Source organism: Antechinus flavipes, chromosome 1 (assembly GCF_016432865.1).
Source record: "Antechinus flavipes isolate AdamAnt ecotype Samford, QLD, Australia chromosome 1, AdamAnt_v2, whole genome shotgun sequence".
NCBI classification, from domain to species: Eukaryota; Metazoa; Chordata; class Mammalia; order Dasyuromorphia; family Dasyuridae; genus Antechinus; species Antechinus flavipes.
In genome coordinates this window covers 414,017,966-414,037,387 of record NC_067398.1, presented here as the reverse complement: position 1 = coordinate 414,037,387, position 19,422 = coordinate 414,017,966, and positions in this window count along the sequence as shown.

Sequence of the window (19,422 nt, the reverse complement as noted above, 5' to 3'; positions counted from 1 at the left end):
TAATGGTCTTATGATGAAAAGAGCCATTTACACACAGAGAGAGGACTGTGGGAACCGAGTGTGTTCCACAACATGGTGTTTTCATTCTTTTTATTTATTTGCTTGCATTTTGTTTTCTTTCTCATTTTTATTTTCTGGTTTGATTTGGTTCTTCTTGTGCAGCAATGTACTTGTATGAATATGTAGGTATATACTGGATTTATATATATATATATATATTATATATATATATATATATATATATATATATACATATATACATATATTTACATATATATCCTCTGTAATGTTTTTGTTTGGTTTTCTGGAGGTCTCTGGGCAGCCTTTTTTTCAGCAGTTTAATCACCACAAGAATAGCCAGGTGTTAAAAGTCCAAAAGTCTTTATTGTCTCCTTTGCCTGGTGTTCAGCTAGCTTTCTTGTGGCCTTCAGAGGGGACTTGGTTTCAGTGGAGAAAATGCAGGAGGACAGGCCACGACAGTGTTGTGAGATGAAGTGAGTCTGAGTCCAAGGGTTTGTGCTTCAACCTTCAGCCACCACAAAGGGGGATGATGGAATGAATCTGTCTCTGCCTCCCTTGGCAGAGTTTGTCTCAGCTTATATGTTCTACACTGACTATAAACCAATCATTATATTACTAGGAAACCATTATTTGTTGTAGAATTAAATCAATCATACTGAATTTAGAGAACTATTAAGCACCATGCTAAACTAGATAACCATTGTCTCATCAATTCCACTGAATTAGCACCTTGTAAGAATCCTTATTCCAGAGTTCTGGCTTATAACACGTTATCATGTTTGACATATATTGGAGTACTTATCAATCTAGGGTAAGAGGCAGTGGAAGGATGGAAAAATTGGAACACAAGGTTTTGTAAAGGTTAATTTTGAAGAATTATCCATTCATATGTTTTGAAAAATAAAAAGCTTTAATAAAGAAAATGAAGAAATTCAAAAGGTCACGTACTAGGGCAGAGAGTATTATACTTGATGGATAGCTAACTATGAAGTCAGGCAGACCTTGGTTCAGAGTCTACCTCTGACATAAACTTACTATGTGATCTGAATAACCCCCTCATTGTCTCAAGGTATCTCTTAAACACTGAGTTTCACAAAACATTATATCTATATCAGTAAAGGACCTTTTCCCATTCAGGAATTCCTGACACTAATGAAGTAATAGTGCTAGTGCCCATTTAGGAATAATTGTACATTTTATTCTTTATATGTGGAAATAAATATTTCATTGTAAAATAGAATTTATACTTCTATGGAAATTAAAATATTTCAATTGAAACAAAGACTTTAACCTTTGATATTCATATCATTTAATGTAAAAGTAATGGTTCTGATTACTGTATTACTTGCCCCAGTTTAACTAAGTGTGACTCTATTGAGTTAGATTTTCTTCTTGGGGTAATGGTATAATTACCATGTAACTTCTGATATCACAACAGAACATCATCATGCAGATCATGGTATGATTATTCAATTGCATAAAGTTTAAATATTTTTTACAATACATATCAATGTATTTTTAAATTATAAATTTAATCATAGCTTTAAAAATAAATCATTTTTCTTTAAATGTTGTTTTAAATTACAAGTTAACAAAACCTTAAACCCAATAAGAACACAGTCATATGATGAAAACAAAGTAGTAGGAAAGTTAAAGAAAAATAATAAAATTTGGAATTACATGGAAAATAAGACTCTCCACAGAATTTCTTTTCCTGAATGCATAATTCTCTGTTCAATTTAAGTTATTCAGTGAAGCTCTACTTAAGTCATTCATCATTATCCATAACAATGTTTTATTGAGATCCCACTATATTAAACAAAATATAAAGAGAAGAGGGAAACAAGATATGCTGGATTAATAATAATTATTATTATTTTTCCCAGTCAAGTGAACACTATTTGTTTCTCTCTTCACTAGATGATGTATCATTGTAATTCAATCACAACTGAATAAGTGATTTTTTACTTGAAATTAGATTGTTTCAGATCCTACCATTTATCTTAGTTTTCCTAAACTTAATAATGTTCTTCAAATTCCATAACAAATTCTGCCCTTTTACTATTTTGTTAGTGTGTTCCTAACATTGGCAATGAATTTAGTGAATATGTTCATTCTTCAATATCTCCTAGACAGCATGGGCCAGATTTCCAATATGCAAAATTCCTAAATTTATTTATTCCAAGAAGATCTATGTGGTCTTGAGCTAATTATTTCATAATCTGACAAGATGAATACCTAAAACTTGTTTCAGTGGTAACATATTTAGCAAATTGCCACTTCATTCCAAATGTACTGATAGTACTAATGCAGTCTCCTTAAGTACTTTATCAAATTACATGCAATGTTTTATACACGGTGAGGTTCTAAAGAGAATACATTCTAGTCAAATCAAGCCAGCAAACTCTTATCTATATTGAAGTGTGTGCTTCTGAGTTCTATTATATATAACTCTTGAAAAGCACTATTACATACTTGATAAACTGTTGAGTTTGAGTTCAAGAATATCTAGATTCAAATTCTGCCTTTGTTACTTATTAGCTCTGTAATATTTACAAATAATTTCAAATGCATGTTTGTTCACAGCTGTGAGCAAGGATTTAGCAAATAGGTGACAAACTGTGATCTTCAGTGGAGAAGCATCTGAAGCCAGGTTTTACTCATAATAAAGAGACTAGAAAATCCTTTATGAAAACTTCGTGAGAATCAAAAAGGAAATTATATTAACAAGTTATTTAAGTAAACTTTACAATAACTTATGAATTTCACATTCTCTATACATCTTAGAGTGATAATACACAAAAGAAGGTAGTGAAGAATAAAAACTGATAATAGTTTATTCTCATTATAATAAAAAAGAGATTTGGGTATTGTTTTTGACTTAAAGAGAAAAGTAGACTTGTTTCTAGTTTTCTACTAGTATCCTCTTTTTTGAAGGAATGTTCCAGTGTGGTAAATGCTAAAAAGCCTTACTGCTGTTTCCCTAAGTTTCAAAATCATTCAAAGAAAATTTTATAACAATACTAAGACAAACTACTACCTCAAAACATTGATATTTGCCTTGTTTATTTAATACTAACTTGCAAGAATAACAGTAAAAATAAATATGTGAGCGACTTCTGGACAAGATGGTGGAGAGGAGGCACACATCTGGGTAAGCTCCGCGTTTTCTCTCAGAATCCATTTCATTACAAGCCTCTGAATTAATGCTTGACTGAAAAAAAAAACACAAATAGTTACCAAGAGAAGACATCCTTGAAATTCACAAGGAAAGGTCTGTTTTTGCTCTAGGGCGGGGACAGTTTTAGATCAGGCACAGGCTGAGGGCAGGAAGCAGCAGGAGAGCTCATAGCCGAGCAGACTGGAGCGGGGTGGGGTGTGATCTCAGCCATCTCTGTGGGGAGAGCTTTGCAACAGGAATGGATGCTTTGCCCTGGCAGCAAGCCAGCAGACAAGCAGAGAAGCTAAAAACACTCTCTTGCCAAGCCTTCCTCTCCTTTTCCCATTTTTCTTCTAGCTCCCTTGTGAGAGCCTTTTAAATTTCTTCTATGAGATTCATCTGTGCTGAGGAACAGATAATCTCCTTTGGGGATTCACTTGGGGACAGTCTGTTTTTAGTCTCCTCAGGATTTAGAGTCTGCTCTCTATCTATATAGAAGCTGTCAAGGGTTAAGGCCCACTTAAATTTTTTGCTCGTTTTGTCAGAGAAGAATCAAAGACAAACTAGCAAAGAAAAAAAATCCAAAGGAATCTGTTTTCTTTTTGGGGCTGGGTAGTGTTTCCGAGCTTCCTCTACAGACTGCAGGGGCAGTCTGAATACAGAGAGGCTTGGAGAGACTTACATGAACTGATGTTAAGTGAAATGAGCAGAACCAAGAGATCATTATACACTTCAACAATGATACTGTTTGAGGATATATTCTGATGGAAGTGGATCTCTTCGACAAAGAGATATAACTCAGTTTCAATTGATCAATGATGGACAGAAGCAGCTACACCCAAAGAAACTATTTTGCAATTTTGTTTTTCTTCCCAGTTATTTTTACCTTCTGAATCCAATTCTTCCTGTCAACAAGAGAACTGTTTGGTCCTGCACACATATATTGTATCTAGGATATACTGTGACATATTTAACATATATAGGACTGCTTGCCATCTGGGGGAGGAGGTGGAAGGAGGGGAAAAATCAGAACAGAAGTGAGTGCAAGGGATAATGTTGTAAAAAATTACCCTGGCATGGGTTCTGTCAATAAAAAAAGTAATTATAATTAAAAAAAAATATGTGAGTCTTTTCTACAGTTATAAATAACTAGATGAAAATATGAATATTAATCTCTTTTCAACAACAGTGAAAAACTTGAAAGAAAACAACAATAATATCCAAGTCTAACACAAATAACCTATTTTTCAGTTGCTTAATTTCCTTTTTTATTGTATTAGTTATTTGAGTCATGTTAAATTGTATCTTGAAGTTTATGGCCATAGATAGTCAAGAGTACAAAAGAATAGGAAGTATAAATCATTACTACCTAAAATTCTACAGCCATTTTAAGTAGTAAAATAAAAATAAAAGAATCTCCCTAATGCATATAAATAGTAAAATGCATTCTCTAAGCATTCCTTTGTTTCTTCTTTGAAACAATACAAATCCTCAAGATCATTCTCTTTTTCAACCTTTTTCAGCACTATAGATCCAAGTAAATCACAAAATTTACTAGAAGCAATATGGCTTTTATTTTTGCCCTAACATCACTGGAAAAGACACATCTAAAACTTAAACAGAGAACTTCATGGGAAAACAGATTATCTGATTTGCCCTTTTGACCTTGATGATATAACTCAAATCTATTCTTGACTTGTATTTGATATCTAAATGAAATAATATAAACAAATAAATGAAATCACCAAAAAGCAGGATAAAAAAGCTCTATTATACCACTGGAAATAATAACCTCTCATTTTTCCATCTTTGGTCAATATATCACATCTCTCCTACCCTGAATATATTGGGCCTTTAACAAGAAATATAAAATAATACATATACAAAAGAAGATAAAGTTGAAATAAAAATTTCCTAATACAGTGACTTCCTATGTGAAAAAGTAGAAATTAAAAACATTTTGCTGACCTTCATAAAAGCTCTGAAGAATGTAAAAATAGAAGATAGTAACCATCTATAATTAAGGAAATTGAGACACATAGAGAAGGCTGATATAAAACTCAATGGTTTTCAAATTTATGCTGAATATTCCATAAGAAAGAGTTAGTCATAAATCAAAAGCTGCAGTCTTAACTCTGTAAGGAGTAATGGTCAAGGGTCCTAACATTAAATATTTAAAAGGATATTCAAGGAGTATTTTTGGATAGAACACTACATTTTATTCATTGAGATAATGAAATATTTGAAAGCACTTATTACAATTCATAGTATATAGTAGATACTAAAATGGTTGGTCTCTTCATCCTTCCCAATTATCTGAACATAGTGTAATAATTAATAGAGAATCAGGAGATATGACAATATGGGTCCAAATTCTATCTGAGAAATATAGTGTCTATGTGTCTTTGAAATTCTAAGTGTCCATTGGCAATTCTCTAAGAACCCAAATAGCAAAACAATTGCTAGTCAGAATTGAGAGGGAATTTTTTCATCAGCACAGATGAAAACATAGGCCCAGAAATATTAATCAAAGGCATAGTATTGCTTGAAAAGATACCTAATAGAAAACTTTATGAGTAACAAATACAAATGACTTATTCAGAGATATATATAACTATATATATATAACTATATAGGCCTGCAGACAAGAATAACTTATTGAGCAAAACTAAGTATAATACTATAAGGGGAATTCAGCAGAGTAAAGTCAGGAAGCTGCTCCAGATCTCCCAGTTTCCCTTGAAAAGCACATGAAACCAAGGTTCTGAATAGAGTCTGATGGACTGAAATAATTTTTCACCTCAAGATAGACTAAAACACCTTCATGAAAGGTTGTTCTCATTAATATAGCCTGTCTTAGATTTTATGAAAGTCATTGAGAGGGTCTTAATCGGAGTAAATCAATAACTAAGACCCTCAGTCCTGGCTCAGAAAAGTAGCAGATCACTGGTACAGCTTCTAGTACCAGTTCAGAAGACAAACTCTGGGGAACCAGGCTGTTTCCTGAACAGAATAGGCAAAGCTACCCTGGAAACACAAAGGGTCCCTGTGTTCATAAGCTGTGACCTCTTTGCCCCAGGAGAAGAGTTCAATCTTAAAAGAAAAAAAAATACCAAAAAAAAAAAAAAAAAAAAAAAAGGAAAGAAAATGAGCAGGAAACAGAAAAGAACATTGACCATAAAAAAGTTACTATGGTGACAAGGCAAACCAAAACAGAAACTCTAACAAAGACAGAATGCCCTCAGAATAAAGCTCTAAGAGTGATATGAAATGACTTCAAGCCTAAAGGGGCTTTTGGAAATGATCATAAAAGCCTTTAGAAGGTAAGTAAGAGAGGTAGAAGAAAAAATGAGAAAGGAAATCAAAGATATGCACAAGAAAATCAACAATTTGGAAAATGAAAGAAAAAAATTGCCTAAAGAAATCAACACCTTAAACAGTAGAATTAACCAAATGAAAAGAAGATATATAAAATATAACTGAAGAAAATCAAACATTAAAAGATACAATGTAGTGAATGGACTTTGTGAGACAGCAAGAATTAGTATTTTTTTTTCTTTTTAAAATAAAAAAAAGGAAAATAATGTGAAATATCTCATTGGCAAAATAGCTGACCTGGAGAATAGATCCAGAAGAGACAATGTAGGAATTATGGACCTACCTGAAGGCCATGACAAAAAAAATCCCCGCCTGGATAGCATTCTACAAGAGATCATTAAGGAAAATTACCCCAATGTTCTAGAAACAGAAGGTGTAATATGGATTGAAAGAATCCATCAATCACCTCTGGAAAGAGAGCCCACAAAATAAACCACAAGGAACATTGCTGCAAAACTTGAAAACTCCAAAATCAAGGAAAAATACTGCAATTTGCCAGAAAAACACATTTCAGATATCAGGGAACAACAATCAGGCTTACCCAGGATCTAGCAACTTCTACAAAAACAGGATGGATGGGCCTAAAGCAATATATTCCAGAAGGTAAAGTATCTAGAGTTACAAACAAGAATTAACTACCCAACAAGAGTGAGCATCATCATCTTTTAGGGGAGGAGTTGGAGCTTTTCAGTGAAGTAAAATACTTTCAATTATTTCTTTTGAAAGAACCAGAACTAAACAGAATATTTGATCTTCAAACACAGTATACCACAGAGTCATAAAAAGGTAAAAATGGGAAAAAAAAAATATATATATATATATACATATATATATGTATGTATATATATATATATATATATATATATATATATATATATATATATATCTTTAACTCTTTACACCTCTAGATGAGAATACACTATTTTTGATTCTTAATAACTGTATATGTATTTGACAGTATCTGAATTTGACAACTGAGCAGACAAAGGGGGCTATCCCATGGACTGAGGGTATGGTTGTGAATGTTCCCTAATGTAATGACATCAAAGAAAAATACATTAAAGTGTGGGAAAAGATGTGTACTGGAAAAAGAGTAAATCAGGAGTTATAAGAAAACATTAATTCACATGAAGTGGTGCAAAAGAGCTATTACAATCCAGGGAAAGAAGGGAGGAGGATGACATTGTATGAAGCTTGATTTCATCAGTTGTGGCTCTTAGAGGAAATAACTTAATCATTTAGTTAGGTATAGAAATGTATCTAATCCTATTTTGAATTAGGAGGAAAAAGCAGAAAAGGTAGGGCAGGATAGAAGGGAGGGCAAAAACACTAAGAAAACAGGTAAGAGAACTGGGGAAATGCAATGTCCGGGCTTGGTCTCAGCAGAATAATCTCGAAAAAAATAGTCGGGGATAAAGTCCAAAGTCTGTATTGTCTCCTTCAGTCTCCCAGTCTGCATCAGTAGTCTCAGTCAGTCAGCAGTCTGCACATCTCAATGTAATGTCCTGCTTTCTAGAGCCCCCAAGTTGGGGCAAAACAAAACAAAACAAAACAAACAAACAAACAAACAAAAACCTACCATTGCTTTCTAGAGCTGCCATAAGAAGGTGGATTAAAATATAGTGTCCAGACTAGCTCTCTAGAGGATCTTGGGACCATCCTGAGTCCTTAGTCTTAATGGAGAAGTGATGAAGGTAGGAGAGTCACCATGAGGCTGGTCAAGTCTTCTCTTCTGTGGCTTGGTTTGTCCCCAGTTTCTATACTCCATTAATTAATTAAATTCAATTCATCATACTGAGTATAGGCAATCATTATATCACTAGGGAACCATTATTTGTTATAAGATTAAATCAGTCATACTGAATTAGAGATCTATTAATCACCATGCTAAATTAGATAACCATTGTCTTATCAATTCCATTGAATTAACACCTTGTTGTAAGAATCCTTGCCTCAAATATATTTCTCCAGAATTCTGGCCCATTATATCTCCCACTTTCTTTTGTTTTAGAACATACATGGTCATGCTCTCCCTGACTTTTCAGGGAGGTGAGAATCCCAAAAAGGAGGTGATCACCCCCTCCCTGACTTCTCAGGAAGGGAGATGAAAACACCAAAGGGAAATGGGGAGTCAAATCAGATTTTATTAGTAGGTTTCTGAAGGGTCTTATTTGAAACAATTATACATAAATCCATCAGCATGGGAGGTATTACAAAAGCACATAGTAATATAACACAGGCTAGAAGTGATGCCTCTCCCCACAGCCAGAAGAGGCTCAATGTGGTGTAACAAACATGAATTGTACATGCAAGTAGTGATATAACAAACAATATGAATCAACATGGTATTGTAAATGATTCCTGGAAGTCCTAGAAGGAGGGTATATAAATAATAATCACATATATGCCTTCTTCAGGAGCCAAGAGATAGTCCAAAGCCAATCTATTCTCCATTACTTCATGTATCAAGGAATCCAATTTACCTTGTACAGCATTCAAAATAAGAAAATATGCTTAAAATAATTGCACATATTTTAGATCTATATCAGATTGCTTTCTGTCTTAGGATAGGGAGAAAGTAAGGGAGGGAGGGAGAAAAATTTGGAACACAAAGCCTTACAAAAATGTATGTTGAGAGCTATTATAGATGTATGTGAAAAAATAAAATAATATTAAAATTTTTTAAATGGTCTAAAATAAAAACGAAAATATTGATACAAAATGTAACATGAAACAAGTAAATGGTTAGGTTTCTATGACCACAATATCTCAATAAATATAAAAAAAGTTTTTGACAAAATACAATACCCCTTTTTATTTTAAATAGTAAATAGGAATTGTAAAGGGCTGGAACTCTGAATAGGTGCACTGGAATCAGACAACCGAGCACTTAAAGCTAATTACCTATTGGACAATACTCTTCTCCAACAGAGAAGTGGCTCTTCTCCCCGTTCTGTGTTGACTCCATCTTATGGTGTTTACAGATAATCGTAGGAGGGATCAGGGGGTGGAATAAGACAAGCCAGAGTCACTTTGGAGGAGCATGAGGAGAAGGGAGGTCAGTAGGTGGAGAGCTTGTGGCAGTTTCGTCCATCTCCTTTACTTCTCCCCCTAAAGACCAAGGACTTTTGCTGATTCTGACTCTGGCTGATCCTGAGATCAACAGGAAGCTAACCTGGACTTCACAAGGAATAAAGGGAGCTTTCCTTAATGTGGTAAATAATATATATCTAAAACCATTATCAATCTTTGTCTGTAATAGGGATATGCTAGAAGCCTTCCTGATAAAATCAGGGTGAAACAAGGATACCCATTACCATCACTATTATTCAATATTGTGCCAGGCATAAATTGAAGGCATTACACAGTGAGGAAACAAAACTATTATTTTCAGAAAATATTATGATAGTGTACTTTGAAAAGCCTCTAGAATCAACTAAAGATCTACATGAAATAATTAACAATATTAGCATAGTTACAGTAAACAAAATAAACCTACATAAAATCACCAGCCTTTTTACATATTATTAGTAAAGTCCTGAAACAAGAAATGGTAGTATAAATTCTATATAAAATAACTTCATATTATAAAATCCTTGGGAGTTTGCCTGAAAATAAAAACCCAGAAAATATGTGAACAGTTACAAAACTTTTTACACAAATAAAGTGAGATTTAAACAGCTGAAAATATAATGTTTGATCATTGTTAGGCCAAGACAATACAATTTAAATGACAACTCCCCATAAGGAATTCTACTTTTTCATTGCTATCAACAATTTTTCATAGAGCTAGAAAAATGTTGCTTACATTTCCCTTATAGAGGAAAAAACTTACCAAAAAGACTTACTAGACTAACATCCCTCTTTAGAAATAAAGAGGAAGAAAATCCCAGCATAGGGGAATGCTAATAAAAATGTAGTCTTGGTGAATGGATTGTTCTGTGCAAACAGAAAAGAGATCACTGTATCAAATTATGTCAAGAATAAGTATAAGAATTTAGGAAAAGTATGAAAAAGACATGTTATGAAGTACTTTTAAAAAGGAAACTTACATTTAGTTGTAAATGTATTATACAACCACTAGGGTTTATTGAAAATGAATTTTCTAATGGAAAGGAGGTGTCACAGTTGGTGAGTATTTAAGATCATTTTGAAAGCTTAGTGTAGAATAAATTGAAGTGGAGATAATTGACATAGGAAAACTAAAAAGAATGTTATTAGAATAACCCCAATTCTATGTGTTAGGGATCTAAAATGAAGTAATAGAAATCTCAGAGAGGGGAATGCGAAAGTATGAGAAATATTCTGAATGTAGAATAGACAACTATTAGCAATATATTAGGTATGTGAAGTGAAAGTCAGTAGTAAAAGAGGGGAAAGTTTGAGAGTATAGGTAGACAGGAAAAAAGATGATGAATAACTGAAAAGAGAATTAAGAGTTAAAAATAGATTAGGATTAAAGTGTTAAATTCCATCCTGCACAGGTTGAATTTAAGATGCCTATGAGACTTTCAGGTTGAAATATTCAACCTGTGGTTTGAGATCTGAGACAATACATCAACAGAATTATTAAGGCTATTGGAGTGTGCTTTCTAGAGCCACCAAATTGGAGTGCCAAAATATACTGTCTGGACTATCTCTCTGGAGGGTGTCAGGACCAGTCTGAGTCGTTGGTCTTAGTGCAGGAGTGAAGAAGACAGGAGACCCACAAGGCTGGTCAAAGATGGAGTCCATTTATTTCTAGTCTTATCATCCCTTAAATAACTTAGTAAGATTACATCACTACAGCATACTGTGCATGTGTTAACTATAAGCACCTTGCTATTGGTATGTAAATTCCTCTTAATGTACATAATCCTTTGCTTCAAGTAGAACACAGGTTGATACCTCCCCCTCACTTCTCAAGAAGGCCAAGAGCCTTTAGAGGAGATGGGGAGATAAACCAGACATTGTCAGCAGGTTCCCTCTGAGCTGAAGGGTCTCATAACTTAACCAGAGTTCCTCTACTATCTGTGGCCCTCTATAGACTACAAATCTACAAATCAACTATTTAGTTATAAAAACTGAATATATATGAATTAATGAGATCAACAAATGAAATAATAAAAATGGAAAAGAGAAAAAGGTCAAAGATAACAATACAGATACCATTGTTGTGGGATATAACTTGGATGAAAATCTAGCAAAGAACTATTGTTTCTTCTTTGTTTATCTTGGATTTCATCTATCACAGATAATGATAATAGACCAATAGGATGAAAATCAGGAAAGACAGTGTCACAAAAACTTACATATCAAAGAGGAGAGAATAATTGTCATTGTTTAAGGCCACAAAGAAGTAAAAAATGAGAACTGAGAAAAGGCAATTAAATTTGGTTAGATCAATAACTTTAGTTAGAGCATTTTCAGTTGATTGAGTTTGGGAGCCAGACTAGAAATGATTTTTCAAAAGACTGGAAAAAAGGTAGAAGCACAGATAGTAGATGTCCTTCTGAAAGAGTTTAGCTATAAAAGGAAGCAGAATAATGAATAATAGATAGTGGATGTGGTTGAACTAAGTAAGGACTTTCAAAGATAGAAATATATAGATGTGTTTATAGGTAGTAGGGGACTAGCTATTATAGAAGAAGTTAGGAGTCATCCATGTCTGAAGGAGTCAAGGAACTAAAGAAAAACAAACAAACAAAAAAAGCAAAAGTGTGTATTTGAAATGGTTTACCTGTGGATCAAGATGAGAAAGAAAGGAAAGTACTTCATTGCTTAGTGAAGGAGGCAGAGACAATGAATTTATTTTAGATTTTAGAAACCTTACACACTTTTATGTATTCACATAAATTATAGCTATAGCTGTATTTATAGCTTTTAATCTTAATTATGTATATAGCTTTTGATTTTTTTCCATTATAGAGATCCAAAAAACACCTTTAGAAATGAGCCCCAAAGTCACTAGATTATATGAAAATCGTTATAAGGTTACATTTCTGTTTTACCCCAGATATGTTAAGCCAAATTTCAGTTAATACATGTATGATTGGTTCGATGCATGATGAAATGTATTATATTAGAGTGCACATTTTTTTCTCTTGCTTTATTCTGTGATATGGATGTGGAAGATACCTAATTTAATTCATTGCTCCAATAACATAATAATAATAATAATAATAATCATCATCTATATTTTGATTCAAAGAAAATTCTGCTGGCCTCATTATAAAATAGGCATAGATTATGAATAAAGATGATGGGATTGTGCTAGAAATTTCAGTTTTTTAATGGAAATCAGTCTCCTTGTGACCAAAGGAGGCATTTACAAAACAGCTAGCCAGCATGAGGGGTACAGACTGGCCACATAATAGAAGAAAGCTAATAGTTCAATTTTTTTGGACCAAATTCTTGACCTGACACTTTATTTTTCATTATTTTTTTTTAAATTTTATTAAAGCTTTTTTATTTACAAAACATATACTGGGGTAATTTTTCAACATTGACACTTATAAACCTTCTGTTCCAAAATTCCCCCTACTTCCCACCACACCCTCCCTTGGATGGCAGGTAGTCCAATACATGTTAAATATGTATATGTCAAATCCAATATATGCACACACACACACACACACACACACACATATATATATATATATATATACAGTTGTATATAATGATGTCCTGGTTCTGCTCATTTCACTTAACCTCAGTTCATGTAAGTCTTTCCAGACCTCTCTGAAATCCTCCTGTTTGATCTGGCACTTTAATAAAATAAATCTAACATGTGTGTGTGTGTGTGTGTGTGTGTGTGTGTGTAAGTGTATGTATACATATATATATACACATACATATATTATACTACAAATACAAACACATATGCATATATGTTCATATATAAGCACATATATGCATATATATTCACATACATATATATATTAATATACGTATACTTATGTTTAAAAAATATTTCTTTAAGAGTCATGTTGGGAGAGTAAAATCAGAACAAAAAGGAAAAAAAAAAACAGGAGAAAAAAAGGTGAAAATAATATGCTGTTATCTGCATTTAGTCTCCAAAGTTCTCTCTCTGGATGTCAATGGCATTTTCCATACAAACTATTTTCAAATTGCATTAGATCACTGAATTGCTGAGAAGAGCCAAGTCCATAATAGGTGAATATCACACAATCTTGTTGTTGCTATGTACAATATTTTCCTGATTCTACTTGCTTCATTAAGCACCACTGTATGTAAGTCTTCCCAAGCTATTCATCATTTTATAGAATAATAATATCCCATTACTTTAATATACCATAACTAATTCAATCAAATGGCTGACAGGCTAATTAACACATATCTACTTTCCAATTTCCAATTCTTTGCCACCACAAAAAAGAGCTGCTACAATCATTCTTGCACAGATGGGTCCTTTCTCTTCTTTTTATGATCTCTTTAGGATATATAGCCAGTAGTGGCACTACTAGATCAAAGGATATACCCAGTTTTATGGGTCATTTGGGTATAGTTCTACAATGTTCTCCAGAATAGTTGGATCAGCTCACAAAATTACCCACAATGCGTTAGTGTCCTGTCACTTTATCCAATCTAATAGGTGTGAGGTGGTATCTCAGAATTGTTTTCATTTGCATTTCTCTAATCAATAGTGATTTAGAGCATTTTATATGGCTATAGATGACTTTAATTTCCTTATTTGATGAAAGTGTGTTTATATCCTTTGACCATTTATCAATTGGATCCTGTCAAATTTCCTAGTTATTATAGTTGGTAGAAAGTAAACAACTTCATGCCAGGATCATTTGTTGAAGCCCAATGGATACATTAATTGTGGCCCGATGTGAATTAAGTTTGAAGATTTTGTGTTAATGTAAGTGTGGTTGTGTTTCACAAGCACTGATTATATCTGAGACCATCCTGATACCAAAAATATGACATTTTCTCATCTTTAATAATCAATCAACCAATACTTTTCAGTTGCTTATAGAGTGTGTGGTACAATGGATGGAGTTTAAAACTAAACATAGAAACACCCATCTAGCTAGTTTTAAATCTGGTCTCCCTAGCTGTATGATTTTGAGCAAATAACTTCACCCTGTTTGCTACCGTGTTGGCAAACCACCACAGAATCTTTGCCATGAGAACTCCAAATGGGATCATGAAAAGGCAGACATGACTAAAATAAATGCACAACAACATTCACAGGTGCTAGTGCTTAAAATACAAGTCAGAAAAAGTAAACAATACTTTCTCTAAAAGGATTTGCATACTATCTAGGGATTTCATGTATTTTTTTTTAATTTTTAAATGAGCAAATGATATTATTGAGTGGTCTTGACTTGATGAATTGGATTTAACCAAGGCAGAGTTGTTCCAAGTCATCAATCTCAATCACTCTTTTGATTCAATGAGAATCATTGAAATTAAGAGGCAAGACAAAATTCATGTTGATAGGAGATATTTTGTGATGCATTGGATGGATGTGGCATTTCTGATGTCTGACAATGCTCTAAGAGCTTCCCAGTATCTGCATCAATCATCTTCATGCCTTTGGGAACAAATTGTTCTCACCCATGCATTCTGCCATGGGTAGTCGCTGTATGGTTAGGGTATACATCTCCTTAACTCACTGATGACTCTGGCACTTGTCAGTTACCTGTAACCTAGTTTAGCCCATCACTGAGATGGTTTCACCAGGATGTGGTTGCTGAATGTGCTATAGCTTCTTCGAGCCATAAGAAAGAGTTAAGTGAATGTGAACACCAAAAGTGTAAAAGCAGCCCAGAAAAGGACTTGGCAAGCTGTCAAACCAAAGATGCAAGTCTTCCCTGAAAATCCCACATATCCTTGGAGATTATATACACACCTATATGCTTATATAGAATAAAGTCATACAGAAGGAGATTAAATAAAGCATAGGGAGGGAGAACAGCAGTTAAGTGAATCAGGAAAAGGTTTCATTTTTAAAATAATACTTCATTTGTATTTTGAAAGAAGAAAAGGAATCTATAGGAGGACAGTAATAAGGAAGTATGTACCAAACAAGTAGGATGGCTAACATAAAAGCTATCATTATGAGATGGTGTACCATATATGACAAAACCAGGCTCATGGGACTTTTCAGTATGAGGGAAAAAAAACAAAATTAATGCATAGTAAGAATGTAAATATAGGTAGTGGCCAAGCTATGAAGAGCCTTTAAACCAAAAAGGATTATATTTTATCTCAGGGGCAGCCCAGAGTTCCTGGGGTTTATTTGCAGAGCAGGGAGAAGGTTAGCTCTATATGAAGAAAAAGCATAAAGAAGATTTCTTTAAAATAGATTGTTTGGGAAGATAGGTGGGTTTGGGGAGAAAATATCATGCTTTTTATAGGATGTGTTGAATTTGCAATGACTCTCAGATATTCAAGTTAAAATTTCTCTTACGTAGTAGGCAATGATGGACTTAGGGGACAGACTGGGGACAGAGATATAAATGTTTGAATAATTTAAATAAAGATAATAATTTCAACTTATGATTGCTGTGTATGTCAAGAGTAGAAAGAATAAAGAAACAAGAGAAGAGGACCAAGGACTAAGTTTTAGGGAATGTACATATTTACGGGGAACATCAAGTTGGAGATGGTAAGTCAACAAAGGAGAATGAAAATGTATTCATAGAAATATAAAGAAAATCAAGCGACAAAAGTGTCACAATAAATCAGAGAGGAGTACCTGAGGTGAAACAGTAATCAGCAATGCCAAATGCATCACTCACACACACACACACACACACACACACACACACACACACACACACACCTCAACTTAAAAATCACAACATCTTGTGATGTGAGCTAGTCCAACAATAAATCAATGAACATTTGTTAAGTGCCTCACATATCTCAAGCTCAGTACTAGACTCTAGAATCATAAAGAAAAAAAAGTTAAATTACCCCTGAGTGGAATGGAATTTTCTAAATCTCAGATATTATGGATACATAATAAATTTATCTTACCTATAGAAGTCAAAAGTAATAATCCATTTCAATTCCAAGGAGTTTCCATTCTATTAGAGGAACCAAAATATGTGTGTTATGTATTATATAATTATGTAGTTATAAAGATGTATTGTCCTTTCTGTAAATTTTGAATCCTTGCTTTTCGGCTCCCTACCACACCACATAAATGAAACTGCTTTCTTCAATGTTATCAGTGACTTCATAATCACTCATGAATTCCCCAAACTGCACTAACTTCACCCAGAAAAAGTCCACTTCTACAAACATCAACTCACTAATACACGTGTGCTCCCATGGACATTCAACTTCATTCTTTATCTTTATTTATTATCGTTATTATTCTTTATCCTTCTTTTAAGACTCAACCATAAAATGTTGGTTTTTAGACCAAAACATGACATTTATTATAGATGTCTTGTTATTTTAATATGTGAACTGATTGATAGTAAAATGTGAATGATCATGCTTTTTATTGGCCTAGTTTCAATGATATAAGAAATATCCAATAGAAAAAAAGAAAATATTTGTTCTACAACATAGTCTAAGAGAGCTATCTGGAACACTGAAGGGTTAAGTATAATCATGCTTCATAGATTTGGGGATGGACTGGACCTCACAGTTTATATGATACACTCCCTACATTTCATAGGTGGGAAAACATGGCCACAATAAGATGAAGCAATTTGTTTAAGTTTACACAGATTGAGTCATAAGGAATTTGAACGGAAATCCTCTGATGACAGAGTCCATGTTCTTTCTATCATTCCTCAATACATACATTTAAATGTTAGACTTGGACTTAGATCTCCTTAATTCTTTCAGGAGTTTTCTATCCATTATATTCTCCACATCCAGAAAAGTTACAACAATTAATCTGTATAAAATATTGGGGGGGAAAGAGTTTAAATTATTTGTGAAAACAATGGAAAGCTTTTGACTGTTTGAATGATAGGCATGGGAATAAAAAAGGAAGAATAAGCTTTTGTCATTCACATTTTACTATCAATCAGTTCACATATTAAAATAACAATAAGACATCTATAATAAATGTCATGTTTAGATTGTTATTCTTTATGCTACAATAAATTCGTGACCTAGATGTGATATATTTTTCAAAAATAATTTTGATTCATTGGACTTCCAAAAGCCAAGATATGCAGAAAATCACCCATAACTCTCCCATATCCTACTCAAAACAACAATAAAATAGCACTCCAAAACAAATTTTTGAAGAGCAGAACCAGCAATAAGATGGTCTAAAACAATCATCCCAGCAAGGCAGCATCAAATCCCATCTCACCAAAGCCACAGTAGATTGAGTTCTTGCCCTTTTTACTTTATTCATTTTTTTCCCTTTTTTCCACCTCCTCACTTCCCCTAAAAAAACCTGCAGTACATGTATTTATTCATACATGCATATGTTTATGTTTATATGTGTGTAGACACATATATACATATATAAATATAACAGACATACATATCTATATTTTTCTATACACATATATATCTCTACCCACATACACATACATGCATATATACCTGCATGTATACATGCATATATACATGTACATACACACAAACACAAAACAGCCAGATATGCAATATGTATCTACACATACATAATTATGCATCTAACACCATATTAATATGGCTGACATATAGATTTTTCTTTTGAGTGAATCTTTAAGTTTGACATCAAACATTAATAGGGATGCTTTTTGATAACAATTCTACTCCTGATCCTTATTATTGTATTTGTGTATATCTCTAATTTCCTATTCATGCTAATTCTACTTTAGTCCTACTCTTTAGCTTGCTTTACTGTTACTCAATCTCCCCTCAACAATGGAACCCTCTCTTATCTTCTCCCCTCAGCTTTTCTGTCTCTCTCTTTCCAACTTATCTACACCCCTTGTCCCACTGCCAAAAACCTACACACTTTTCTATATCCCATCTTCTCCTACTCCCTCTCCCCTTATTTCTTTATAGATTTTGGAAGGTGCTATACATTTAATGATATATTTATATATTATTCTTTACTCAACCCATTTCAAATGTGAATAGGTTTTTATAACCTTTTCCCTATATATGTCTGTCATTCATAAGCATTCATAAAGCAAAATTACTAATTTTACTTTTTCCAAAACAGATTTTTTAGAGTCAGAAAATACTCAGCTATGCTCTGATATTTATTTTGGACTACCCAATTACTGATGTCAAACTTAAACATATGCTTTATATTTCCACATTTAAAACATAAATAGTTTGTCCTTGTTGAGTCCCTTGAAATCACACTTTGATATTAAATTTTAAATGCTACATTTTCTATTGAGTTCAGTTTTAGCTGAGACAAAATCCTGAAGGTCTCTCTAAGTTTATGAAATATAAATTTTTTCATTCAGTATCATATTTAAATTTTCTAGCTATAATATTTTTGGCCACAGGCCTAGTTGTTTTTATTTTTTGTAAATAATATTCCAAGACCTGTGGTCTTTTATTGTAGTTACTGATAAATGTTGTGCAATTCTAATTGTAGCTTCAGTATATTTTAAATTTTTTTAGTTTAATTTTTGTGAAGTTTTCTTTGAACTTCAACACCAGACACAGCTGTGCTGCTGAGACACCACTTTGGGCAAAACAAAACAAAAGAAATCAAAAAACAAAAACAGAACACCCAGTGAGTGCAGAAGCAGTGAGGCAGGAAAGCTGGTGGCTGCATGTACTTATAGGAAGGTAGAGTTGCTTTTAGGTACCAGAGCAGAGGGAATATTTTTTTTTTAATTTTAATATCTTTTTATTGATAGAACGCATGCCAGGGTAATTTTTTACAGCATTATCCCTTGCATTCATTTCTGTTCCGATTT